General features: G+C 38.3%; 1 long non-coding RNA gene and 1 pseudogene across 4 annotated transcripts in view; one reads left to right on the plus strand and one right to left on the minus strand.

Moving 5' to 3' along the window:
- The window catches only part of LOC143688977 (uncharacterized), a 194,603-nt gene that overhangs the window by 161,142 nt on the left and 5,606 nt on the right, over positions 1 to 27,855 (plus strand). The gene's annotated exons all lie outside the window — the stretch shown is intronic.
- On the minus strand, positions 10,075 to 10,263 carry LOC143686466 (small nuclear ribonucleoprotein G pseudogene; annotated as a pseudogene).

Below are 27,855 nucleotides of genomic sequence, written 5' to 3' on the forward strand. Positions count from 1 at the left end.
CAGCTGTTCTTCAACAGACTTATAAACTGTAATTAGTTCTGCTAAGATAAGAACATATAGTTATGTTTAAAGAATCAATACTCTCAGTCAATTATTAAAGTAGGGTGATAGCCACTGAGTGTCCAAGGACTAATGCCGCATGTGCAGTGATCCATACCCTGCTTTAATTATAATTGGTCTAGGGCCTTAAGGCACAGGGCACTGTCTGGATGAAAATTTAATGACACCCTAATAATGAAAAGTAATGTACGTAAACAGAGGCGGTGAGAAAGAACCAAGTGATTAAAGTAGAAAAAAGTAACTGGATCACAGAAAAAGCTCTTTTAAAAAATCTTAAGGTTGAGGAAGATCTGTTTCTTTCCACCCCAGTTTAGTCATCTTGGCTGAGTCTTAGGACTTCAGGGTTTCAGGAGGAAGAATTTTAATCAGGATGAGGGTTAGGGAGAACAGTCTGGAAGGTCCATCAAGAGGCAACAGAAAGGGATGTTTGTCATGATGATGTGAAGTATGGGACTAGGCAATTAGAAGACAGGATTTATATGACAAGGCCTACTAGAATGATGTGGTGTCCAGGACTCGGCGTTAAGGAAGAAGATTGATAAGAGGACTTGGGAGAAGCTATGGTATAAGGTAAGCGCTAGGCCAGGAATAGTCATACGCCTGTCTTTTGAACTGGGACCCCAGAAGAGAAGAAAAACTTTAGGAAGTTTGACTTGATGCATGGACAGGGCTAGGACCGTGGTCCATGTTACAGATTACAACGTGCAGCCACAAAGACATGGTCAAGTGCTAACCCCGGTACCTGTGGCTGTGAACCCCTTTGTAAACAGGATCTTTGAAAACATTATTAATTTTTTATATTCAGGTGGGGCCAAGCTGAATCAGGATGGGCCTTATCCAATGTAATCAGAGTTCCTATAAGCAGAGGAAATTTGGGTGGCCCTGTGATGGAGGTAGATTGAATCATACCTTGTTTGTTAGCCACCATCAGACTGTTGCAAATTTCAGAGGAAGTTGGCCTCGCTGATGTTTTGATTTTGGACCTCTAGTCTCCAAAACCATGACATGATGAATTCCTTTCATTTAAGTCAGCCAGACTGTGCTGTTAGTTATAATATCCCTGGCAAACTAAGGCAGCCCAGGAAATGGCTTTGACCTTGCAGCTGGGGGAAAGTAGTAGATAGGAAAGAGAATCAGGGGCGGAAACCAGTTAGGCCATTACAAAGTCATTGGGACAAAGTGCAAAATATAACCTGAATCACGACTGCAAGGCACATATCATTGAAAGTGAAAATGAATAACTCCAGAGGGATACTGCTTGTCCACTAAGGAAAGTAAGAGGAATGCTTCCCAAATAGTCCATTTGTTTCTGCACACTTCCCAGATTCCTTGAAATTAGGCAGAATTATGTGACTAGCTCTGGTCATTGAAATGAGAACAAAAAATGGCAAATGTCACACCTAGGCAGAGGCGGTGAAGAACGCATGTCTTCCTTCCATCTTGTAGTGGACTGTGGTCTGTGCCTTGACCTGCTCTTCAGGACCCAGGTGCTCATTTCTCTAGCTGCTGGGAGAGTTAGCACTGACATCTCTCAGCTGAATCCTTCCTATGGATTGTCCTCAGCAGAAAAGCGGCACCTCATCCGTGGTCAGACCTCCTTCCTGGGATCAGGCCACACTGGTTGATTTGGGGTAGTAAAGGTCTAGCCTTCTTGCCTTAAGGTGAAGATGAGACAACTCTGAAGAAGCATCTCAATTCCAGAGCTCCCTGTGTGGTTCTAGCTGAGGCTTTTGTTGTTACTGCATTGTAGTTTAACAGCTCACTCTGTCCAACCAATGCTACCCCTCATCCCTCATAAGTGTTGATTTTGGGTTCACTCCCAAATAATGTTTTGCACGTAATTCTTTGTCTGTTTCCCAAGTATCCCAACCTATGACAGCTCTCTTCTGCTGCTGTATGGAGAGGTACATATTCCAGTTGGTGTTGCTACAAGATGACAGAGCCTCTGTGTCTGTGACTAACCTTACTGACCTGCAGTGGAACAGTGCGCATGTGACATGGGTGAGAAATAAACCTTTATTGTGCTAAGCCACTGTGATTTAGGGTTAACTTTATACCCCAGTTTAACTTAGCCTATCTGGGTTCCTGGTGTCATCCATGTCCTTGGAACTCCTGTTGGCTCCTGCCTGTCAGCATCTGGGTCCCTGTCTTCAGGCTACATTCAAGGTGTCCCCACTGGGTTTTGCTAGTCCCAGGACAAGAACTCGGAGATTAAGTAATAGAACCTTTATATATTTAGTGCTGCCCTAAGACTTGAAATAATTTTGATTATAATTTTAGCCGAGACTAAGATAATGGCTGCATTTCATAGATGAGACTGCATCAGGCCAATGAAGTATAGCAGGGCTTCCTTTTCATGTTATTCTCCCAAATCTTTTGGAGGGAAGTAATGGAAAGGGGCGGTGGATAGGGAAATTGACTTCCTAGTGTCTCATGGGCATGGAGTCTGCTAGTTAGAATTTCTTCCCCTAGGGGGAGCTCTGGTGCCCCTCAGCCTGCATATCTTGTCCAGGTTTTATAGTGGCTGAATAGATATTTCCGAGCAGCACAAGTGGTGAATTATGACTTTACATATCTAATTTGAACTTTTCATCACCTAAAAGAAGAAAATAGGAAGGATTTGCAGTGGTATTAGGGTATCCCAGAGAATGCATCTCCTAGGTCCCTTTTGTAAACCCTCCTCAAGCACAGTCTCTGAAGATTTCACTCCCTTCTCCCCAGGAAGGAGTGCCTCTCAGGTGGAAGTTTCACAGGTGGAAGACTTGGCCCTTGGCTTCTTCTTGTGTTTTGAATGCATTTTAGTCTTCTGCGAGGCATGAATGGTTGCTCCAAAGTGGGCAGAGACTGGGGGTGGGTTTTCAACCATGAGTGTTTTCGTTATTCTAGCAGAGAGATTTATTTTTTAATTTATTTTTTTCATCACATAGCTGTATATTTTTCACCCTGATCATTTTTAGAACATTTGCATCACTCCAGAAAAAGAAATCAAAAGAAGAAAGAAACAACTCATACATCCCATACCCCTCACCCTTCCCTCTCATCGACCACTAGAATTTCAATCTACCCAATTTATCTTACCCCTTATCCCCCCCTATTATTTATTTATTTTTTATCCATGGTTTTTACTCATCTGTCCATCCCCTGGATAAGAAGAGCATCAGACACAAGGTTTTCACAATCACACAGTCACATTGTAGAAGCTATATTGTTGCACAGTCATCTTCCAGAGTCAGGCTAGTAGAGATTTATAACTGGCTTCCACATGAGTTGCCACAAAGATAACAAAGTCTAGTCCTCATGTACACATGACTTTGACTCTACTCCTTATGAAATAATAACCCTGGAATTAGCAGGTTAAGGGGGTTTGACTCTTTCCTTACCTTGATGACATTATGAAGGCAATTTTATTAGCTAAAAATGACTCCCAGCTACATAGAACAAGTGATACCCCTCCCAAATAAATTTATTTTCTATTTTCTTTTCTTTGATGAGGTTTGGGGAATTCATCCTGTTTCAAGAACAAATATGCACATAAGACAGAAAGGGAAATGGCTTAGGTCACACAATCTTCCCTTTCCCTTGGCTTTTTGATAAGTTAAAAAAGTAATTATAACTTCTGTCTATTGAACAGTTGCTATAGGCCAGGAAGTTTGCATGTGCTCATTTAATAACACAACAACCCTGTTTTTACAGATGGAGGAGATCAGAGGTGAGTTAAATTTCTTAAGAACGCCCTATTATTAATAGTACTCAACACACTGAGGATTTGAATCCATGTCTCTCTGACCCCTAATTAATTCTTGTTGTTGTTATACCTCTGGTCTTTCTTTAATGAATAAAAAGATTCTTAGAAATTGCTCATTCTCTAGATGTTTGAATATTGATGTCTGCATTAAATTAATTGTATAGTGGTTTTGGACATGAGAATGCCCCAACAGAGTTATTCAAACCTAAAGCAGCTCATTCCAAAACAATCTTTAGAACGTCATGGAATAGAGGACTGTGTAATGTATAGGTTCAGAGAAAAATCTGAGAGTCCTATATTGACAAATAGCAGCATAAGAACTTTCAGTTACTAAGCCCTTACTATATGGCTGGCACTGTGCTTGGGGATTCTTATGGATTATCTTGTTGATTTCTTAGGACAACCCTGGGAGGCAAGAATTATTATTATCTCCAATTTACAGATGGGGAAACTGAACTCCAGAGAGTTTAATTAACTTGCTCAAGTTCACACAGCTAATAACTGGGGAATCCAGGAATAGAACTTGGGTAGTCTACTACCAAATGTGTGTTGATATTCATAAGGAACTTCTGTGGAATAACTGTGCTAGAAGGTCAAAGACAAAGCAGTTGTGGGCAAATGGGCAAGAAGATAACGGAGAAATTTTTTGGCAAGAATGAAGATCAAAAAATCTCCAAGAGATACTGAAAATTTTGGATACAAGTTGAAGGACAAACTGACCAGTGTGGGACTTCTTTCTCTTCCTTGCAGATGAACTGAGTTAGGACCTGGCTCTTTTTTTTTTTTTTTTTTAATTTTTTTATTGACAGTCTTTACACACATACAGCCCATACATGTTGCACAATCAATGGTGCACAATATCATCACATAGTTTATAATCATTACCAAGATCATTTTTAGAACATTTGCATCACTCCAGAAAAAGAAATAAAAAACAAAAAAGAAAAAACTCATATATCTTGTATACCTTACCCCTCCCTCTCATTGACTGTTAGTATTTCAGTCTGCCCAATTCATTTTACCCCTCATCCTCGTATTATTCATTTCTTTTTATCATATTTTTTTGTTCATCTGTTCATACCCCAGATAAAAGGAGCATCAAACAAAAGGTTTTCACAATCACACAGTCACGTTGTAAAAGTTATATCATTATATAATCATCTTCAAAAATCAAGGCTACTGGAACACAGCTCTACAGTTTAAGGTACTTCCCTCCAGCTATTCCAATACGCCATTAACTAAAAGGGGATATTGGTATAATGCATAAGAGTAACCTCCAGGATAACCTCTCGACTCCGTTTGAAATCTCTCAGCCTCTGACACTTTATTTTGTCTCATATCTCTCTTCCCCCTTTTGGTGAAGAAGCCTTTCTCAATCCCATGAAGCTGGATCCCAACTCATCCTGAGATGTCTGTCCCACATTGCGGACCTGGCTCTTTTGATAATATTCCTCATATTTTATGTAAAAAAAAAAAAAAGAAGAGGATTAAAGACAGACACACTCTATTTCCTCAACTAAAACTTTATTTGAAAGGTGTATCTGTTAGAATTGGCTCTTAGGTCTCTGAAAACCGTAAAGACCTCAGAATCACCCCTATCAAGTTCTTTCATATCTTCCTTGGGAACTAATAGCTGTGGGTGCCCAGCAAGAGTTAGAAGGCCTAACCCTATTGAGAAAGAGTGTTCTCTGTGTCTCTACAGAGGCCTGCAGGGCTGTCCTTCAGGAAGGAGTGTTCTTATTTTTGGGTAGACAGTTATAATCTAGGAAGGAAATCAGGGCTATACCATTTTATACATTTTATACCTTTTTACCACTGCACTTCAATATTGGACCTCTGCTTGAAATGTCTACACATGCTTGGTTTATCAGTTACCTATGGTTGCCATGATGTACAAAAAACTACCTTAAAACTTTACTGGCTTCCAACAGCAAAGCCTCTTATTAAAGTCAAGCAGCAGGAAGGTCCTCTGCTCATCATGATGGCATGGATAATAATTGCGAGGAATTGGAACCAATTTCATTAAATCTAAAATTCATAGGTTGGGGAAAAACTAAAAAGTCAAAGTAAGTGCTAACAGCTGTAAGAGAAAACCATCTCAGGCTCAAACCAACTGTCCCCTCAGGCATTTTATCTTTCTTTGCTGTTGGCTGGGATGTATATGGAGGTTTCATATGGGACCTAACTGATGGAGGCCTCCTTTTCTCCTCAGGGGAAGAATTGAGAGGCAAACCTATGGAGGCCGTATTCCAGTGTCGACACGCTGGGGTCCAATGGGATTTCACAGAAATAGAGTCCAGGGATGTGGTAGAGATAAGAAAACAGCATGGGATTGGACATTCCGCTTTGTCTAAGACCTAGTGAGATCCAGGAAGCAGTGTTGTGGTCAGATAGTGAGTTAAAAATTGGGATTCAAACTCGGAGGAAGCGGGAACCCTTTCATAGAGACCCAGAAATCTGAAGCCCAGGGATATGGTTAGATTATGAAACAGATGATAGCTCGGTGTTGAATTCACTAGTGTGGACACCAGTGAACACAATGATGTGTGGGCAAACACATGGTTTCTGTCTTGGGAGGTGTTTTCCTCTCTCCTTCACTTTAGGTCTTTCATCATCTTTAATTTGGGGGTCGTCTCTTCTTTTACTGTTCTCTTCATGCAACTCTAGCTGAGCCTGCAGGTTGGCATAGTGTCTTTCAAGCTAGTTCCATCTGTTTTTTTTTTTTTTTCCTCATCCTTTTCTATATTTTTTCTCATATTATTCCAAATTCAATTGCTCTGCTATGTTTTATAAGCAGACTTTTATATAGCAATTGCTCTCTGTTGACTTTCTGTTACTCCAGTGCTGGAATTTTGTTGACTCAGGGACTTCTGGCATTTTCTACCTCATTATTTGCCGCATTTAGCAATTAGCATTAATGGTTCTTCCTTCCAGCTCAATGTCAACTGTCTACTCTTACAATAGGGCAGGGGGCACACCTTCCCACGCTTCTTGGGAAAATCTATCCCTCCTTTTCAACATTTCCCAGTTCAAATTAAAAAAAATATATTTCCTCTGTGTTTTAGTCTTAATTAAAATTCTCACTTCTCTTTCCTATGTGGTTATTTCATCATAAAGAGGAGGTGCGAAGACAGGAGAGGGACAGAGGGCAGAAAGGAAGGAAAGTTAGTAGAGGAGAGGAAGAGATGGAGGGAGAAAGAATGCTTAATTTGGGAGAGGAAACAATAACTTAGTAGAGTGGGAAAAAAAGGGAAGAAGAAAAGATAAGTGAGGGAAGGAGGACATTGGAGAGAGAGAGAGAAAGAGAAATAGAGAAGATGAAAATGTGTGTGGGTAACTGGTACCTAAAAGATGACTGTGAAATCCCCCTGATTGTTATTTGAGTAGCATTTAGCATTCTCCTGATACTATAAAAAGAGAAAGTGCTGGGGGTGATAGAAAACCCATCCTATGACTTGGAAGAAACCAAAAGTTTGTGAACATTCCAAACCACATAGATATACCCAAGTTTGTCTTTTCCTCTTTCTTCTTGGAGTTTAGTGTCACTAGACATCTCTTTCAAATATTCCAACTGCCCATGTTTATGAATCAAACATCTGCTGAAAGGTGCCACTTTATAAGTGTTCTATCTCTGTATCTCAAGTGCTGACAGTGAAACACACATGTTCCCCTCCCTTGACTCCTGCTCCTGTAAACTAAAAGCAAGGTGCCTATAAACTCTGGTATCCAAGGCAAATTTGTTTTCCTGTCTCTCTGTCTACTGAAGAGCCAATAAAAACATGATACTGAAATAGAAAACTGAAATTTTTCAGTACTTTTAGGAAAATCCAGTTATTTTCCCAACTATTCAGTATGCACATAGAGCCTATAAATGATTTCGTAGATGGTGGTTGGTGCACTCTGTCAATGAGTCCAGATGTTGCAGGTGGAGTTCATGTTAATTTATTTTAGATGTTGACGTTGGTACATAGTTGGAACCTGACAACGGCGCTCAGTCCTGGAGACAGTACATGAGTATATGAATGCCATGCCAGATGAGTTAAAAGTGCTCTCAACAAGGGGATATATGGTCTTCTTGCATGTACAGTATTTTTTAAAAGAATGATTGACATATTTAATGACTTTTTAAAAATTACATATGTCAAACACCACTGTTCCTAAGGTGAAAAGGCAAACAATTTCATCATGACATTAATACCAAAATTCACATCCAAAAAGAAGAAAAGTAAACTGTGGAAAACTGCTTAAAGAAAATGAATATGCAATCCATGGGGTAAGAAACATGTGAAAGATGATATGTAGTTTCCAAATATTTTCTCCCATTGGGTAAATTGCCTTTTCAGTTTTGTGAAAAAGTCCTTTGATGCACAAAAGTTTTTAATTTTGAAGAGGCCCCATTTATCTGTTTTTTCTTTTGTTACTTGTGCTTTGGATATGAAGTCTAAAAAACCATTGCCTAAAACAGGATCCTGAAGATGCTTCCCTGCATATTCTTCTAAGAGCTTTACATTCTTATCTTTAAGTCTTTGATCCAGTAATTTTTGTATAGGGTGTGAGATAGGGGTCCTCTTTCAGTCTTTTTCATATTATTATCCAATTTTCCTAGCACCATTTGTTGAAGAGATTATTTTTTCCCTAATTGAGTGGGTATAGCAGGCTTGGCAAATATCAATTGGCCATAGAAGTGAGGGTTTATTTCTGAATTCTCAATTTAATTCCATTGGTTGATATATCTATCCTTTTGTCAGTACCATGCTGTTTTCATCACTGTGACTTTGTAATATTCTTTAAAGTTACAAGGTGCAACTGTTTTCACCACTGTAGCTTTATAATATCCTTTAAAGTTACAAGGTGCAACTCCTCCAACTTTGTTCTTTTTCAAGAGGTTTTAGGCTATCCAGAGCCACTTACTCTTCCAAATAAATTTGATGATTGGCTTTTCCATTTATGCAAAGTGTGCTATTAGAATTTTCATTGGGATTGCACTGAATCTGTAAATCATTTTGGGTAGAATTGCCATTTTAATGTTATTTAGTCTTCCAATCACGAACACAGAATGTCCTTCCATTTATTTAGGTCTTTGATTTATTTTAGGAATGTTTGTAGTTATTTGTGTACAATTCCTTTACATGCTTGATTAAATTTTATTCCTAGATATTTGCTTCTTTTAATTGCTGTTGTAAGTGGATGTTTTCCTAGATTTCCTCCTCAGATAGCTTACTACTAGTATATAGAACATTTTGCTTGTTGATCTTGTAAGCCAACACTTCTCTGAATTCCTTTATTGGCTTTGTTGTAGATTTTTTCAGGACTTTTTATATATAAGATTATTTCACCTGAAAATAGTGAAAGTTTTACTCCTTTTCCAATTTATATGCTTTTTGTTTCTTTTCCTTGCCCTACTGCTCTGGCTAGAACTTTCATTCTAACTCTGGCTAGAATGTTGAACAACAGTTGTAACAGTGGGCATCCTTGTCTTGTTGAAGATCTTAGAAGGAAAGTTTTCAGTCTTTCACCATTGAGTATGATATTAGTGTAGGTTTTTCATATATGCCCTTTTTCATGCTGAGGAAATTTCTTCCTATGCCTACTTTACTAAGTGCTTCGATCAAGAAAGGATGTTGTATTTTATCAAGTGCCTTTTCTGCATCAATCAAGATGACAATGTGGTTTTTTTTCCTTTTGTTTTGTTGATGTGATGTATTACATTAATTGATTATCTTATGGTGAACCACTCTTGCATACCTGGGATAAAACTCACTTGATCATGGTGTATAATTCTTTTAATGTGCTGTTGGATTTGATTTGCAAGTATTTTGCTGAGGATTTCTGCAACTATATTCATAAAGAGAAATTGTTCTGTTATTTTCTTTTCTTGTAGTATCTTTATCTGGCTTTTTAGTATGAGGGTGATGTTGGCTTCATAGAATGAGTTAGGTGATATTCCTTCTTGTTCAATGTTTTGGAAGAGTTTGAGCAGGATCGGTATTAATTCCTCTTGGAATGACTGGTAGAATTCACCTGTGATGCCATCTGGTCCTAGGTCTTTTTTGTTGGGAGGTGTTTTTTTTTTAAAGCTAATATTTTATTTTATATTCAAAGCACTTGAGAAAGCATTTTTGACAATTACAAAAGTTCGACAAAAAATTTTAATATGAAGAATGTACATGACCTAATCATTGCATCACAGTAAAAAAAAAAAAGGCCCTTTTGGGAGGGGATATGTGGAAGCCATTGATTTCCCTGCTGAACTCAGCCATTACTTATACTCATTCCAAGGCTTCTAACATGATGATACTATTTCTTCATATTATCACCAGTATAATATTGTTCTGTTGTCCACTAGTTGCCATCTCCACATATTCATCGATCACAAGATTCATAAAGGGATCAAATTCTCGCAACAGTCCTTGGATATGTCTGCCACCATTTACCTTCAATGATGCCTTCTTGCCCATAAATTTTTTTTAACTCAGGTGGGTGAACTTTGCTCATGGTGTCTACTTGGTAGGCTCAGTGCTACCTCGAATCCGAATTTGCCTGTTGGGAGTTTTTTGATGACTGATTCAATATCTTTACTTGTGATTGGTTTAGTGAGGTCTTCTGTGTACTTTAAAGTCAGTATAGGTTGTTTGTGTATTTCTAGGAATTTGTCCATTTCATCTAGGTGATCTAATTTGTTAGCATACAGTTGCTCATAGTACACTCTCATGATCCTTTTCATTTCAGTGGGGTCAGTAATAATGTCCCCCCTTCTCATTTCTTATTTTATTAATTTGCATCTGTAGTAGTTTGATGCTGTTACATACCCCAGAAAGTCATGCTCTTAAATTTAAATCATTCATGTGTGTAATAGACCTTTCATAGGGTGGGAGCTTTTGATTAGGTCATTTCAATTGAGATGTGACCCACCTCATTCAAGATGGGTCTTAATCTTCTTACTAGAGTCTTTTACAAGAGGATGAAACAATAGAGATGTAATTAAAAAAATCTTACAGAAAAAGCCCCAGAGATGCAGAGAGGAAGCCACTGATGTCAGAGCTGGAAGCAATGAAACCCAGGAGAGGAGGGTGGGCAGATATCACTATGTACTTTGCTATCTGACAGTGAGCCTAAGCTCACTGGTAGCTGGTTTTCAGAGAAGGTACAATCCTGTTGATCTCTTAATTTGGACATTTTTCATTTTCCATGGCCTAAGAACTGTAAGCTAGTAAGTTTATAAATACCCATTATAAAAGCCAACCCAGGGCGGGCCATGGTGGCTAAGCAGGCAGAGTTCTCACCTGTCACACTGGATACCCAGGTTTGCTTCCCAGTGCCTGCCCTTGAAAAAAAAAAACCCAACCCATTTCTGATATATTGCATTTTGTCAGTTTTAGCAAACCAAAGCAGTATCTTCTCTCTTTTTTTCTGTCAGCCTAGCTGAGATTTGTCAGTTTTATTGATCTTTTCAAAGAACCAACTTTTTTTTTAATTCTCTCTATTTTTAAATTCTCAATTTCATTTATTTCTGCTCCAATCTTTGTCCCACTTGAAATTTTGCATTCCTGTTATCAGGAGATAAGCCCTTTACTTGTTCAATTATATTCCAACTGTATAGGAATTAAGGAGTAGGACTATATATTAAGGATACAGTACTATTGGGTTTTGCAGTAAGTAACCCTTACTGATAATCTTCATTTCTTCACACTACTCCAAGCCCCTATTTCCTTCTTTTTCCTTTCAACCTGCAGAACACCCTTTAGTAATTTTTGTAGGACACGTCTCTTGTTGAGGAACTCTCTCAGTTTCTGTTTATCTGTGAATATTTTAAACTCTCCCTCATTGTTGAAGGACAGTTTTGCTGGATAAAGAATTTTGGACTGGCAGTTTTTGTGTTTCAGTAACTCAAATATATCATATCACTACCTTCTTACCTCCATGGTTTCTGATGAGAAATTGGAACTAAGTCTTATTATGTATCCCTTGTTTATGATGAGTTGCTTTTCTCCTACCGCTTTCAAATTTTTCTCTTTATCGTTGGCATTTGACATTTTGAGGAGTATGTATCTTGAAGTCGATCTGTTAAGATTTATTCTCCTTGAAGTATGTTGTGTTTCTTGGACATGTATATTTATGTCTTTCATAAGATTTGGGAAATTTTAGCCATTATTTCCTTACATATTCCTTCCACCCTTTTTCCTTTCTCTTCTCCTTTTGGGTCACCCATGATGTGTATCATGCTGTCACTCAAATATCTGAGACATTTCTCCATTTTTTCTATTATTTTCTCAATCTGTTTCTCTGACTGTGTGATTTTGATTGTCCTGTCTTCTAGTTCGCTGATTGTTTCTTCTGCCTGTTCAAATCTGCTCTTGTATGCCTCTATTATATTTGTTATCTCTACTGTTGTGCCCTTCATCCCTACAATTTATTATGACTCTTTTTATATTTTTGAGTTCTTATTCATGCCCACACATTGTCTTCTTAATATTCTTAATCTCTTTATCTGTATTTTCCTTCATCTCCTTGAATTGATTTAGGAGATTTGTTTGAACTTCTTTGATTCATTGTTCCAAATTCTGTGACTCCTCTTAAGTTTTAAGTTCTTCCCTTGCCTGAGCCATATCTTTCTGTTTCTTAGTATGGCTTATAATTTTTTGCTGATGTCTAGGCATCTGATTATTTTGATGAGTTAACTCTGAAGGTAAGTTTCTCCCTGTTGTCTAGGGTTTTATTGTTGATTAAGGCTGCTCTTTGATTCTTAGTCCAGGTTATTCTAGACCTTTAGAATAACCTGTGTTTAACTGATCTAATTTTCTCAGCTCTTCCTCGTATGAATCTTGCCCTGGATATGTGATATAATTTTTGAAATTGCACTTTTTGTGCATTTTTTTTCTCCTACAGGAGTAAGCTTCTTTGCTTCTTTTCCTTCTCTGGGAACCTCAATCTGTTCTGTTTGTTTTTGTGCAGATTTTTCTCCCCAGCTCCTATTAATTGTTTAAGTTTTATTCTCATTCAGTGTCTTGTTTTCTTTATATTTTTTCAGTTCTTAGAACTTCCTGACTTAAAGCATTTCGGTTTAACTCTCCACCCCCTGCTGTTTGTCTCTCTGTGAGGCTTTTCTGCCTTCAGTTTCTTCCCATTTAGGGTATCCTGCCCTAGAGAGCCAGATAGGGTCAATCCAGAAAAGTCCATTTAGGTGGTCCAACAGAAATGGGATTGACTGAGCACTTCCAACCTTTCTATCATGGTCCCTCATTTTTCCCCCACTGGGGCCCTTTTGTATACACATGCACCCCTCCTCTGCAGCATGTGCTCTGCCTTAGTTCTCTATGGACTTGCATCCCTGTGCCTGCACATGTGTGGAGTTCTAACTCACTGCTGTGAGTGGCTCTACAGTCCCTAACTACTAGACCATTGCTTCTGAGCAAGTCCCAAGCTGTGCGGACTGAGTGAGTGGGTGGGTAGGGGAGGCAAATGGGAGCTGAACAGTGGATCTGAGACTGAAATTTCCTACCTGATACTTTTCTTTTCCTTTGATTCAGCATTTGTGGAGTCCTTTTCTAGTCTCTACTGTCCTCCAGCATTCTAAGCAAGGGGAATTTCATTGAATCTTTATTCACTGAATGTTTGGGGAGTTTTTTCAGTGGATGTCTTATGTTGACATGGTGGATCTTGCAAATACATTCTTATCTTACTTGTCCTCTCCATGCATTTCATCTTTTTTGCTCTCTTCCTCTTTGAAATATTCTTTTCTTTCTTTCTTTTTTTTTTTTTTTGGTTTCCATGACAACACACCCTTCTAGTGAATTTCCCTTCTCTATATTCCTTAATCTTCTTTCAGGTTTCTGCTTGCTCCACTCTGTATTTGTATTGGTATTCCACTTTCTAGCCTCTTTGATTTTCACTTTATACTCTCCCTAGATGAGCTCATTGACTCCCATTATGCTATCTATGTATTTTCCTAACTCCAAATTTTATAGTTCTTAACTCATTTAACCAAATAACTACTAGACATTTTTGTGTGGATTTCTCATAGGAGCCTCAAACTCACCACAGTCCCAACTGAACTCTCCATCTCCCACCTCCACAAATATTTCTACAGGTAGAGGGATTCTTATCATGATATCATCATTGACTGGTTTCCCAGACCTGCAACCCAATTCTTCTTTCATACCCCAATACCCAATCAATCACAAGTCCTTCTATTTCTTTTATTTAATACCTCTCAGATACTTTCATTTCTTCCCATTCCTACTACTGCCTCTGTAAGTGACCATTATTTCTTGCCTGGATTATGGTAATGCTCACCTAGTACCTCTGTGTTCATTTACTAACCCTCTGCAATATGTATTCCACAATGTAGCCAGAATGAGTTTCCTAAAACACCAATCTGATCATGTTTCTTTCCTGAGATGTGATCAGATTCCTTTCCTTTCAGAGGCTCCTCATTGCTATTTGTATAAAGTCCAACCCCTTAGCATGATATTTAAGGCTCCTCCTTACCTGATGCTTGCTCACTTCTTCAGGAGCATCTCTCACCTCTCTCCTTTTCATACTCTATGGTATGACCATGCTCATCAATTTGAACTTTGCTGGACATATCTTGTTGTTTTTTCATCTGGGATTTTGCACTTGTTCTTCCTGCATGGAACAATCTTGATAACTCTTAGTCAATTTCTAAAGACTCGTTTTACCTATTAACTCCTCTGAAAAGCTTTGTCATTATATACTCATTCATTCATACATTCACAAAATATTTATTGAGGATCCACTATGTGCTAGGTGTTATGAAATGCCTGGGAAGTGGGATTGCTGCCAGTCTCTCTGCTCTTCTATAGTACCCATACTTCTATGCACCTATCACATTGTATTGTTATTAGTTTTATGTAAATGTCTCTCCACCATAGAATGAGAATAGTTCTGGGCAAAACCAGCACTGTGTTTATTGTTAAGTTACGATATGGAGCTCAGCACCTGGCATATAGAGCAGATACACAGAAAATATTTCTAGAAGAAATGCATGGGTAAATCATTCCTGTAAAATGCCACACAGTCTTCTTCCCTCCTAGAATATAGAAACAGATTGGGCTCACAAGTAATCTGAAAACATCTTTTATTTTCCTTTTTATTTATCTATTTTTTTTTCCTTTTGAAAAATATTTATTGAGTATAAATAAGTGTCTTATACATTAAATATCAAGAAATATTCATTATTGATTTCAAGTCTGGTGGTAGGTAATACTGAAAGAACCAGAGAATCAAGACTTATGATAAAGTAATGAGAACTCCATTCCAATACTAGACACAGTAACAATTTGCTCACAAGACACAACAAAACCCATCAAAAAGGCCATCTTTTACCCAACCTATAATGCTAAAATAGAGAATGGTTTTGAATCATAATATGAACAGTTCTTACAATTTCTTCTTTGTCTTATCAATACATCAGGACATTCTGAAATTGTAGTGTTACACAGTTACTCAGCATAGAATTTAAAGATACCCATTTCCTTGGTTTTATTTCAAATTATTATTAATGAAAGAAAACAAGTCTTACATAGGCATTGATATTTTTAAGTTAGTCTTTCATAAGAGAAAAAGAATACAAATTTAGTACAAAGAAAGCACCTCCAAGCAATGAGTCTCTAATGGAAGAAAAAAAAATCATGTAATTAACCTTCCTTTCAAAGAAAGGCATGAAACCTAAGCCAGTTATGGTAAATTTGAAAGGATAAATATTTCCCAGTTTTCAGAATATATGTTTATTTGACTTGATGTAGCCACTCTTCTGTTGATGGAGATTTTGGCTATTTCCATCTCTTTGCAATTGTAAATAATGCTGCTATAAACATTGGTGTGCAAATGTCCGTTTGTGTCTTTGCCCTTAAGTCCTTTGAGTAGATACCTAGCAATGGTATTGCTGGGTCGTATGGCAATTCTATATTCAGCTTTTTGAGGAACCGCCAAACTGCCTTCCACAGTGGTTGCACCCTTTGACATTCCCACCAACAGTGGATAAGTGTGCCTCTTTCTCCGCATCCTCTCCAGCACTTGTCATTTTCTGTTTTGTTGATAATGGCCATTCTGGTGGGTGTGAGATGATATCTCATTGTGGTTTTGATTTGCATTTCTCTAATGGCCAGGGACATTGAGCATCTCTTCATGTGCCTCTTGGCCATCCGTATTTCCTCTTCTGAGAGGTGTCTGTTCAAGTCTTTTTCCCATTTTGTAATTGGGTTGGCTGTCTTTTTGTTGTTGAGATGAACAATCTCTTTATAAATTCTGGATACTAGACCTTTATCTGATATATCATTTCCAAATATTGTCTCCCATTGTGTAGGCTGTCTTTCTACTTTCTTGATGAAGTTCTTTGATGCACAAAAGTGTTTAATTTTGAGGAGTTCCCATTTATTTATTTCCTTCTTCAGTGCTCTTGCTTTAGGTTTAAGGTCCATAAAACTGCCTCCAGTTGTAAGATCCATAAGATATCTCCCAACATTTTCCTCTAACTGTTTTATGGTCTTAGACCTAATGTTTAGATCTTTGATCCATTTTGAGTTAACTTTTGTATAGGGTGTGAGAGATGGGTCTTCTTTCATTCTTTTGCATATGGATATCCAGTTCTCTAGGCACCATTTATTGAAGAGACTGCTCTGTCCCAGGTGAGTTGGCTTGACTGCCTTATCAAAGATCAAATGTCCATAGATGAGAGGGTCTATATCTGAGCACTCTATTCGATTCCATTGGTCGATATATCTATCTTTATGCCAATACCATGCTGTTTTGACCTCTGTGGCTTCATAATATGCCTTAAAGTCAGGCAGCGCGAGACCTCCAGCTTCGTTTTTTTTCCTCAAGATGTTTTTAGCAATTTGGGGCACCCTGCCCTTCCAGATAAATTTGCTTATTGGTTTTTCTATTTCTGAAAAATAAGTTGTTGGGATTTTGATTGGTATTGCATTGAATCTGTAAATCAATTTAGGTAGGATTGACATCTTAACTATATTTAGTCTTCCAATCCATGAACACAGTATGCCCTTCCATCTATTTAGGTCTTCTGTGATTTCTTTTAGCAGTTTTTTGTAGTTTTCTTTATATAGGTTTTTTGTCTCTTTAGTTAAATTTATTCCTAGGTATTTTATTCTTTTAGTTGCAATTGTAAATAAATGGGATTCGTTTCTTGATTTCCCCCTCAGCTTGTTCATTACTAGTGTATAGAAATGCTACAGATTTTTGAATGTTGATCTTGTAACCTGCTACTTTGCTGTACTCATTTATTAGCTCTAGTAGTTTTGTTGTGGATTTTTCCAGGTTTTCGACGTATAGTATCATATCGTCTGCAAACAGTGATAGTTTTACTTCTTCCTTTCCAATTTTGATGCCTTGTATTTCTTTTTCTTGTCTAATTGCTCTGGCTAGAACCTCCAACACAATGTTGAATAATAGTGGTGATAGTGGACATCCTTGTCTTGTTCCTGATCTTAGGGGGAAAGTTTTCAATTTTTCCCCATTGAGGATGATATTAGCTGTGGGTTTTTCATATATTCCCTCTATCATTTTAAGGAAGTTCCCTTGTATTCCTATCTTTTGAAGTGTTTTCAACAGGAAAGGATGTTGAATCTTGTCGAATGCCTTCTCTGCATCAATTGAGATGATCATGTGATTTTTCTGCTTTGATTTGTTGATATGGTGTATTACATTAATTGATTTTCTTATGTTGAACCATCCTTGCCTACCTGGGATGAATCCTACTTGGTCATGATGTATAATTCTTTTAATGTGTTGTTGGATACGATTTGCTAGAATTTTATTGAGGATTTTTGCATCTGTATTCATTAGAGAGATTGGTCTGTAGTTTTCTTTTTTTGTAATATCTTTGCCTGGTTTTGGTATGAGGGTGATGTTGGCTTCATAGAATGAATTAGGTAGTTTTCCCTCCACTTCGATTTTTTTGAAGAGTTTGAAGAGAATTGGTACTAATTCTTTCTGGAACGTTTGGTAGAATTCACATGTGAAGCCATCTGGTCCTGGACTTTTCTTTTTAGGAAGCTTTTGAATGACTAATTCAATTTCTTTACTTGTGATTGGTTTGTTGAGGTCATCTATGTCTTCTTGAGTCAAAGTTGGTTGTTCATGTCTTTCCAGGAACCCGTCCATTTCCTCTAAATTGTTGTATTTATTAGCGTAAAGTTGTTCATAGTATCCTGTTATTACCTCCTTTATTTCTGTGAGGTCAGTAGTTATGTCTTCTCTTCCATTTCTGATCTTATTTATTTGCATCTTCTCTCTTCTTCTTTTTGTCAGTCTTGCTAAGGGCCCATCAATCTTATTGATTTTCTCATAGAACCAACTTCTGGTCTTATTGATTTTCTCTATTGTTTTCATGTTTTCAATTTCATTTATTTGTGCTCTAATCTTTGTTATTTCTTTCCTTTTGCTTGCTTTGGGGTTAGCTTGCTGTTCTTTCTCCAGTTCTTCCAAATGGATAGTTAATTCCTGAATTTTTGCCTTTTCTTCTTTTCTGATATAGGCATTTAGAGCAATGAATTTCCCTCTTAGCACTGCCTTTGCTGCGTCCCATAAGTTTTGATATGTTGTGTTTTCATTTTCATTCGCCTCGAGGTATTTGCTAATTTCTCTAGCAATTTCTTCTTTGACCCAGTCGTTGTTTAGGAGTGTGTTGTTGAGCCTCCACGTATTTGTGAGTTTTCTGGCACTCTGCCTATTATTGATTTCCAACATCATTCCTTTATGGTCCGAGAAAGTGTTGTGTAAGATTTCAATCTTTTTAAATTTGTTAAGACTTGCTTTGTGACCCAGCATATGGTCTATCTTTGAGAATGATCCATGAGCACTTGAGAAAAAGTGTATCCTGCTGTTGTGGGATGTAATGTCCTATAAATGTCTATTAAGTCTAGCTTATTTATAGTAATATTCAGATTCTCTATTTCTTTGTTGATCCTCTGTCTAGATGTTCTGTCCATTGATGAGAGTGGTGAGTTGAAGTCTCCAACTATTATGGTATATGAGTCTATTTCCCTTTTCAGTGTTTGTAGTATATTCCTCACGTATTTTGGGGCATTCTGATTCGGTGCGTAAATATTTATGATTGTTATGTCTTCTTGTTTAATTGTTCCTTTTATTAGTATATAGTGTCCTTCTTTGTCTCTTTTAACTGTTTTACATTTGAAGTCTAATTTGTTGGATATTAGTATAGCCACTCCTGCTCTTTTCTGGTTGTTATTTGCATGAAATATCTTTTCCCAACCTTTCACTTTCAACCTATGTTTATCTTTGGGTCTAAGATGTGTTTCCTGTAGACAGCATATAGAAGGATCCTGTTTTTTAATCCATTCTGCCAATCTATGTCTTTTGATTGGGGAATTCAGTCCATTGACATTTAGTGTTATTACTGTTTGGATAATATTTTCCTCTAACATTTTGCCTTTTGTATTATATATATCATATCTGATTTTCCTTCTTTCTACACTCTTTTCCATATCTCTCTCTTCTGTCTTTTTGTATCTGACTCTAGTGCTCCCTTTAGTATTTCTTGCAGAGCTGGTCTCTTGGTCACAAATTCTTTCAGTGACTTTTTGTCTGAGAATGTTTTAATTTCTCCCTCATTTTTGAAGGATAATTTTGCTGGATATAGGAGTCTTGGTTGGCAGTTTTTCTCTTTTAGTATTTTAAATATATCATCCCACTGTCTTCTAGCTTCCATGGTTTCTGCTGAGAAATCTTCACAAAGTCTTATTGGGTTTCCCTTGTATGTAATGGATTGTTTTTCTCTTGCTGCTTTCAAGATCTTCTCTTTCTCTTTGACCTCTGACATTCTAACTAGTAAGTGTCTTGGAGAACGCCTATTTGGATCTAATCTCTTTGGGGTGTGCTGCACTTCTTGGATCTGTAATTTTAGGTCTTTCATAAGAGTTGGGAAATTTTCAGTGATAATTTCTTCCATTAGTTTTTCTCCTCCTTTTCCCTTCTCTTCTCCTTCTGGGACACCCACAACACGTATATTTGTGCGGTTCATATTGTCCTTGAGTTCCCTGATACCCTGTTCAAATTTTTCCATTCTTTTCCCTATAGTTTCTGTTTCTTTTTGGAATTCAGATGTTCCATCCTCCAAATCACTAATTCTATCTTCTGTCTCTTTAAATCTATCATTGTAGCTATCCATTATTTTTTCTATGTTTGCTACTTTATCCTTCACTTCCATAAGTTCTGCGATTTGTTTTTTCAGTTTTTCTATTTCTTCTTTATGTTCAGCCCATGTCCTCTTCATGTCCTCCCTCAATTTATCGATTTCATTTTTGAAGAGGTTTTCCATTTCTGTTCGTATATTCAGCATTAGTTGTCTCAGCTCTTGTGTCTCATTTGAGCTATTGGTTTGTTCCTTTGACTGAGCCATATTCTCAATCTTTTGAGCGTGGACAGTTATCTTCTGCTGCTGGCGTCTGGGCATTTATTCAGATTTCTCTTGGTATTGGACCCAGCAAGGTTGTAATATTTTTCTGTGAAATCTCTGGGTTCTGTTTTTCTTATCCTGCCCAGTAGGTGGCGCTCGTGGCACACGTTTGTCTGCGGGTCCCACCAGTAAAAAGTGCTGTGGGACCTTAAACTTTGGAAAACTCTCGCCGTCCTGGGGGTTCGCTAGCCGAAGCGGCTTGAGCCGGCCCGGGGTCCGAACGCAGGGAGGGTGTCCGAACGCAGGGAGGGTTGCTGGTTGCCGCAGCCAGGGAAAGAGCCCGTCTGAATTTCCTAGTCGGCCCTGGGCAACAAGCGTGGCGGGAGGGCGCCAGCGGCAGCGGCCCGCCCGAGAGAGTGCACGTTCCCCGGGAGTCACGGGTTTGGAAGGGGCCTCCCCCACCCGTCACCGTTCTCCGCGGCCTGGGGGTTTCCGATCCAATTCTCTCAGTTGGTCCGGGGGCTGCGCGTGGTGTGGGCGCCAGCCGTCTTTGTTTCAGGGGACCGCCTCTCCAATTCTCCCAGCCGGCCCGGGAAGGGGGAAGGGAGTAACTCCGGCCGCTTGCCACCCCGCCCGGTAAGGCCTGCGCGCCTCGGCGATCTCACCCGAGCTGCTTCTCTCAGCCAGCCAGCCGTTCCAGGATGGGGTACGCTGTCTTTTTTATCTCTGTTGTGGCTTTGGGCGCTTTCTGTATCGTTTCTACTCCCCTAGTAGGTGTCCTGGAGAAGAAACTAAGATCCGCGCGTCTTACTAAGCCGCCATCTTCCAGGAAGTCCTCCTTTTTATTTTTTATAGTTAGTTTGGCAGGGCCCCTTCATCTCAGCAGGAGCCTGACCACTGCTCCTGAGGTAAAACCACAGCAGCCCTTTCAGAATCTCTAGCAAGCTTTTTCTGGTATAAATAACCTCTCTAGCTTCAGTGCACCCAAAGAACAGAAAGCCTGCGCTCTCTTAATGTGCCACTTGGTCTCTTCTGTAATTTATCTTGAAAGAGGCACTGACAAAGCAAGTTTCCTGGTAGGGATGTGTGTAAATGTGGACATACTGAGGAAAGGGAAGTGTTTTCCTATGTCAAATCTCACTTTTACTTTTTAGAGCACTTTATAATATTTTGCTAGATATACATGTCATTCCTAGGAAGAAAGCTTGATTTTCAGCCAGCTTTCAATTTCTGCCCTGTCCCCTTAGCTGAACTTGGCATTGTCACAACAAGCATATAGTAAAACTCAATAAGTATTTGTTGAATTGAATTATCATGGTGGTAAGGGAAATGAACCCTGTAGAGTCCCACAAAGCCACATTGGTCAGGAGATATGTTTGTGTTTAATCAGTTTAGAATTCTTGGGGCTGAAATATGATAGAGGAAAACTGGCCACAGAAATCCCATTATGTATTTCCCTCATTGCCTTGTTCCTCTTTGCCTCTAGTAAGAAGAAAAATCTCATAAAGCAATAAAAAGGAAGGATTTTTATGGTACATTCGGGATTGACCTAATTGTTAATAAATTGTGCGCATTATGGAGATTAGAATGCATGCAAACAGGGTTCTCATTGTGACTCTCAGGGACAGGCAATGGCATTCAAAGAAACATAAAAGACAAAGAATCCTATCATATCGTTCCTTCCTTATTGTCCAAGTGATAATGGTGAAAAGAATGATATAGAAGGATTGAGATAGGACAACCCATAGTTTCTTTTCCTTTCAGTCTTTCCTTACTTATTCTTACTCCTCAGTAAGTTGAAGGTAGAGAGTGTTGGTTGAAGGTGCATTTACCAAGTAGCGAAGTAAAAAGTCACATTAGTTTTATGCTTCGTTTCCACCATTTTGGTAAGAATGAAATACAAATGCTTAAGCAAACTACAAAATTTGAATTGTGCAATTTCAATTATTCCACATTTTATTTAAATGTTTGTATATTTTCATTTAGAACTGGCATTGTGTGATATAAAGAAGAGGTAAAATTCATGCTACTAATTTAAAAATTTAATTTTTCTTTACTTCCAACTACATTAAATAACAAAAAATCGCCATAACTAGACTGTGAGAAAGAGTCCGCAGAAGAAAGAAAAATGTTTGTATTCTTAGTGTTATTCATAGCAGACACTTTGCCCCTGATTTTTGATTAAAGGACTCCACATTTCATTTTGTGCTATGCCCTGCAAATTACTTAGCCAGCCCTGATTACTAGACTGATTGTGTGAACATTCATACACTCAGCAAATAATTACTAAGTGCCCCCTCTTGCCTAAACCCAATAAACCCAAAGAGATATGTTAACTGGAGAAGGAGAGCTGAGATGATAAAGTGAAGGTACGAAGCTAAGCAGGCAGGTTCCCTTAGAATTGATGCTTCCCAGAGTGAGCCTCCATTTTGTGCTGGTGGAAGATGTGTTGTCCCTTTTTGCTTGGGAGCAGAGTGAGAGACCACCTAAATAGTGGAGTTTCTTCCATAGACTGCATGGCTTATTCTGAGTTCTACTCCGTTCCTGCTCTTCCTTGATTTTTCCTGGGAGATATGTCAGATGCCTCCTGCATTAGCTAAAGGAATAAAAGAGCAGACTACTAGCTCATCATAGTCCCTCCTCCTTGAGTTCGGTAGACAGGAGAAGGTCATAAGGTAAGACATTCTGATGGCCCAATTGTCCTTCTCTTGGAATGAAAGGGGCTGGTGGCAACCATGTCTGGGACTTCTCTTAGACCGTTAACTCGACAGTTGTGACTAAGCTCACAACTGCAGCAGCTTATTTAAGAAGAAAACCCAAGGAGGTCAGAAGGGTTTTGAAATTTCATCAAGTAAGTCGGATGTGTCCCTAATCTTCAAGTCCTATCTTGCCATGATTCTTTTAGAGTATTTCTCTCCCATTGGTCCTCAGTGTTGCATAGTCCCTAAAGTTGTTGCACTGGATGCAGGGACTTTCTTGCATATTCCCTAAAGTTGTTGCACTGGATGCAGGGACTTTCTTCATATTGGCTTGTATATTTTTGAAGTTTGTTGGTGGAGACCTGTCCTTTATTGGCTGCACTGCTCTGTCTTACTAACGTTGCTTAACACTAGAAACTAAAACTTTCTTGAGGACAGGACTTATTGATTAGAAAAATGTTTTCATTTTTGTTTTCTTAAAGTGGTACTTGTGCAACATAAGCAAATGTAGTATTCATTCTGCTTTCTTCATCTCCCAAAATGAATAAATCACAAGGTGATTTAAAAAAAAATCCCGTGCAAATGATGCCCCTCGGAATAGTGAGTCCACCTTTCAGAGATGATCAAACTTCTTAATAAGGCTGTGAGAAAAATCCATTGTCTGTTCATTCATTTAGTTACTCAGTTAGTATTTATTGATGTTCCTTTCCTTGTCAGGCAGTGAGTTGGGTATTGTGTGTGAATGATGTGAAATTGATAGTTTTAGTCTTCGTGGAGCTCAGCTCAGTCTTATGTGGGAGACACATAAGTTATCAGTTGATCATAAACTTATAAAATTACAAACTATGCTAAGTCCTATAAAAGAAAAGTATAGGATGCTGCAATATCACTGAACATGAAGTCAGATCTAGCTGGGGAAAAGTTCAGGGACATTTTTCTGGAGGGCATGATAAGCATGTTAGAGAGGGGGCAACAGCTTACAACTCTTTCTTTGCACATATTTTGACTCACTTATCCATCATCCTTTTTGCTCATACCAGCTTTTCAGATCAGACATGTGGCCAGGGATTCAGAGATCCTGAAACTAAGAAAGGCAGTCTTGAGGTTATAGTCTATTTTCTACACTTATTGTGTTTGAACTTAGCCCATTTCCAAGGGCATGTTTGGGAAGGAAAATTCACCTGTTGTGCAGAAGTGCTTGGTTTGGTGAATATATTAGGTGACTGCTGCCACTTCTCCAAGTGTTTGGAAGACAATGCTAATCAATAGAACACTTGTTCCTGCTGAGCCTAGATGAATGATTCTTACAAAATGTAGGGGTTGTTGTTTCCAACTGATTGGAGCTGCAATGAGGAATGAAGCCTACTTGCTCTTCCACAGCCCACATTTCTGACTTGCTTTCATCAGGGGAGCACATTGGTTCCATCTGTACTTGAGGCAAATGACTGCTTCTAATGCCGTGGGTCTGCCTCTGCCTTATGATACACCTAATCTTCAAAGAAATCCTTTCTGGGTGGGCAACAGTGGCTGGGTGGGCAGGAGTGACTCAGTGGCAGAGTTCTCGCCTCCTGCCATGCCGGGGACCCAGGTTCAATTCCCAGAGCCTGCCCGTGCCAATATATATATATATACACACACACACACACACACACACACACATACATATATATTACATACACACACACATATATACAAAAATATGTATTACATACATATACATATGTATATATGTAAAAGAAATCCTTTCTCCCAGATTTCCACAAATCAGACTTAGAAACAGTTCCAGCCTCCTGGAGTATATGCACAAGTTATTAATAGCGTAAACCACTTAGAATAATATTTAGCACATAGTATAAATAAATAATAGATGAATTCTAACTAAATAAGCATTAAATACCTTCATTATTAGTAACATTATTATGGGAGAAAGAAAATTGCTCTCAGGTCATGGTGACAGTGGGGACTAAAGACAGAAATGTAATGAAGAGTGAAGGAATGGCATATTGTGATGTGAGCACATAAAGGTTTTTCTTAACAATATTTTAACTTCTCATTCTCCTTGTTCTTGAAACAGAGCATGGTTTTGGCCTGCCCCTCTACCCACCTCTACTCTTGCAGTTAGTTCATGGGGTCCTGGGTTTTCTGGCTCTCTCTGCTTTACTAGTGCCACTAGGAGCTGGGGTGTCCCTGTCTTTAAGAAGCTCACATTCTGGCAGGGACAGAGAGAAGTAAAGAAAACAAGTGAAAAAGTAGACCGCATTCTTGCCCTCACAGAGCTTGCAGTCGGGAGTAGGAAGAGAGGTTTTAAATAAACAGCACATAATAAAAAATTGTATAAGCTCTGTAACGCGAAATAATAGAGTTTAAGAGAAGGAAAACCTAATTTTAAATTAGGGCATCAGGTCAATGGCTCCTTCCCTCAGCTAGTGTTAATTTGCCTCTCTTTCCCTCTATCTTTGAGTTCCATCATGTATTTTATCCAGCCACAACCTACTATTTATAGACCCAGAGAGTGGAAATTTCCAGCAGTGCCTTTTTCCTCTATTGAATCAACTGGAGTTACAGATAAACATGTATTTTAAGAAAATTTCCAGTGCTAAAAAAGAGGTGGAAATTTTTAATAGTTCCTAGTGCTCAGTTTTATAGAAGATAGAACTGAACACTAGAGAGGGAAATGGCTAGCTCAAGATCACATAGAATGAAGAGTCACAACCCAAATCTAGGCTTTCCTACTCACAGTCCAAGGCACTTGGAGTTGCTCTCAAAATGTTCTGCCTCTGCTCTCCACCCCATCTCAGGAAAAGCAATATCTAGTGGATTTTAGTCCTGAAAACATCATAGTTAAGAATTTCTGAATCTATTTATTTAGGATTAGGTGTGCACAGTTGATTGGATTCCCCAAGATACTGCTGAACCCAGAAATAATTGAGAGATGCTTCTAGATATAAAGTGACAATAAGTTTGAGCAGAATCTAAGTTGAGATTCAACTTGAAAGAGAGCAATGCCACCTGGGGAGAGGATATCTAAAACAAACACTGAGTGGGCAAGAAAACTCTATAAAGCCGGCTGCAGGAATAGCAGAGGAGTCATGGGCAGGAAAGCAGATTGATTTTATAATGAGCTCCAGTGACGGAAAATAAACAGTCTATTTGGGATGGGGCGCACACACACACTCACATGTACACAAAACTCTGAGTCACAGCATGTGGGGGTGATTGCCCCTCTGTTCCTCAGTAACACTGTTCTTAGAAAAGACTATTCCATTTTGTTAGCTCAGCAGCAGAAAGATACAGATAAATTGGAGGACGTTGTGAGCAGAGCAGTGAATGAGATGGATAATTGGCTTCTGGGGAAAAAGGTGAAGATGTATAATGCATTTCAGAGCCGGTCATAATAGTTTCCCATTACAATGCTGGAAAGCAGAGACACCAAATGGGGAGTGAAATGACTTGGGTGCAGAGTTTTAGTGGGAAGTGATTGTATATGGTTAAGAATAGCATAAAATGGGTTAAATTTTGGGAGGAAATTCTAGCGGAGAGAATCAATTCATCAGCGAATTGCGTTACCATGCTAGAAGTAGGAGCAGCTTAATATAAAGAATAATGTGCCTATCTTCCCCCCTAATTTTTCAGCTATGAGATGCCTTCAACCAAACTATTCTTTTTTTTTTTTTCTTGAACAGTACTCTCCTGAAGGTCTTTGCACCGCTTTCTCTTCTGTCTAGATTAGTTATTGCCCACCTCTCACCACTCCGCAGGTGCCCACCACAAGATCTTTCCTAGCTGCCTCCTTTTTTATTGGTCAGGTCTCATGTCTCAGCTGAAATGCCATCTTATCTTGTTTTAAATATGAGGCTGAGAGTAGTTACATAACTTGTCAAATGTATCATACAATATTTCATTTAAGAACCCAAGCTCTCCTGTCTTGATATTGTTTCTCTCAATAAAGATTAGATGTTTCAATTAAGGAAAAAATAATTTATTTGATATTGCAGGAAACATAAGCCTCCCATTTTAAGTCTAGGAAAGATCAACCCCGAAGAAAAAGAGCACCTGGTGACTGACTACAAGTCACCATTTGGGGCATTTTGAAGGAAGCTTTATGGCAAAAATGGACAAGACCTGGTTAGAGGCCATATTATTGATAAGTGGATGTGCTTTCTTTAAGTTTTACCAAAACAATCTTTATTGTTTTGAAAATTAAGAAAATGAGCATAAAGGAGCATATATTGACAACAATTAAATTAGTATTAATTAATTCTAAATTAATAATTAACTAAATTAATTCTAAACTAATTAATAAATACTAAATTCTGAGGGCTAAATCATTAAGTAAGAACTTGTCAAACATTTGCTTTGGAGCCAAATGTGAGCTGAGTGTTTTAGCTATGCTATCATTTTAATCTTTACTACAATTGTAGTACTGTAATTGTAGTGTATCTTTTTAATGTACTATTGTTATATGCCCATTTTAGAGATGAGGGAACTGCAGTTTGAAAAGATTGAATGACTTCCCAAAGGTTGCACCGCTAGTGAATAATGATACCAGGATGTGAACCAAATGTGTCAGTCTGAAGGTGCCATATCCATAAACAATGCATCTACTGCATAGCAGTGCATATTTACAGCCATTTTGCATAAAATTATAGCAATTACTTATTTATTTGGCTTACTCTATTTCAGGGAATGTACTATAAATATTATGTATTTCAATGAATCCTATATACATAATATATGCAATTTAAAACTTATAAAATTTTGATGGTTATATATTATTGTCACCATTTAACAGATAAGGAAATTAAGGACATAGTGATGCTCAGTGGCCTGAGAGCTCATAGTGGAAAAGACCATTTGAACCACCTTCTTCAATTGTCTCATATTCCCTCCATAAATACATTTTTAGCACATGAGGTCCCTGTGTTAACTCCAAGCACAGATTTATCTTACCCAAC

The sequence above is a fragment of the Tamandua tetradactyla genome, chromosome 6, assembly GCF_023851605.1.
Source record: "Tamandua tetradactyla isolate mTamTet1 chromosome 6, mTamTet1.pri, whole genome shotgun sequence".
NCBI classification, from domain to species: Eukaryota; Metazoa; Chordata; class Mammalia; order Pilosa; family Myrmecophagidae; genus Tamandua; species Tamandua tetradactyla.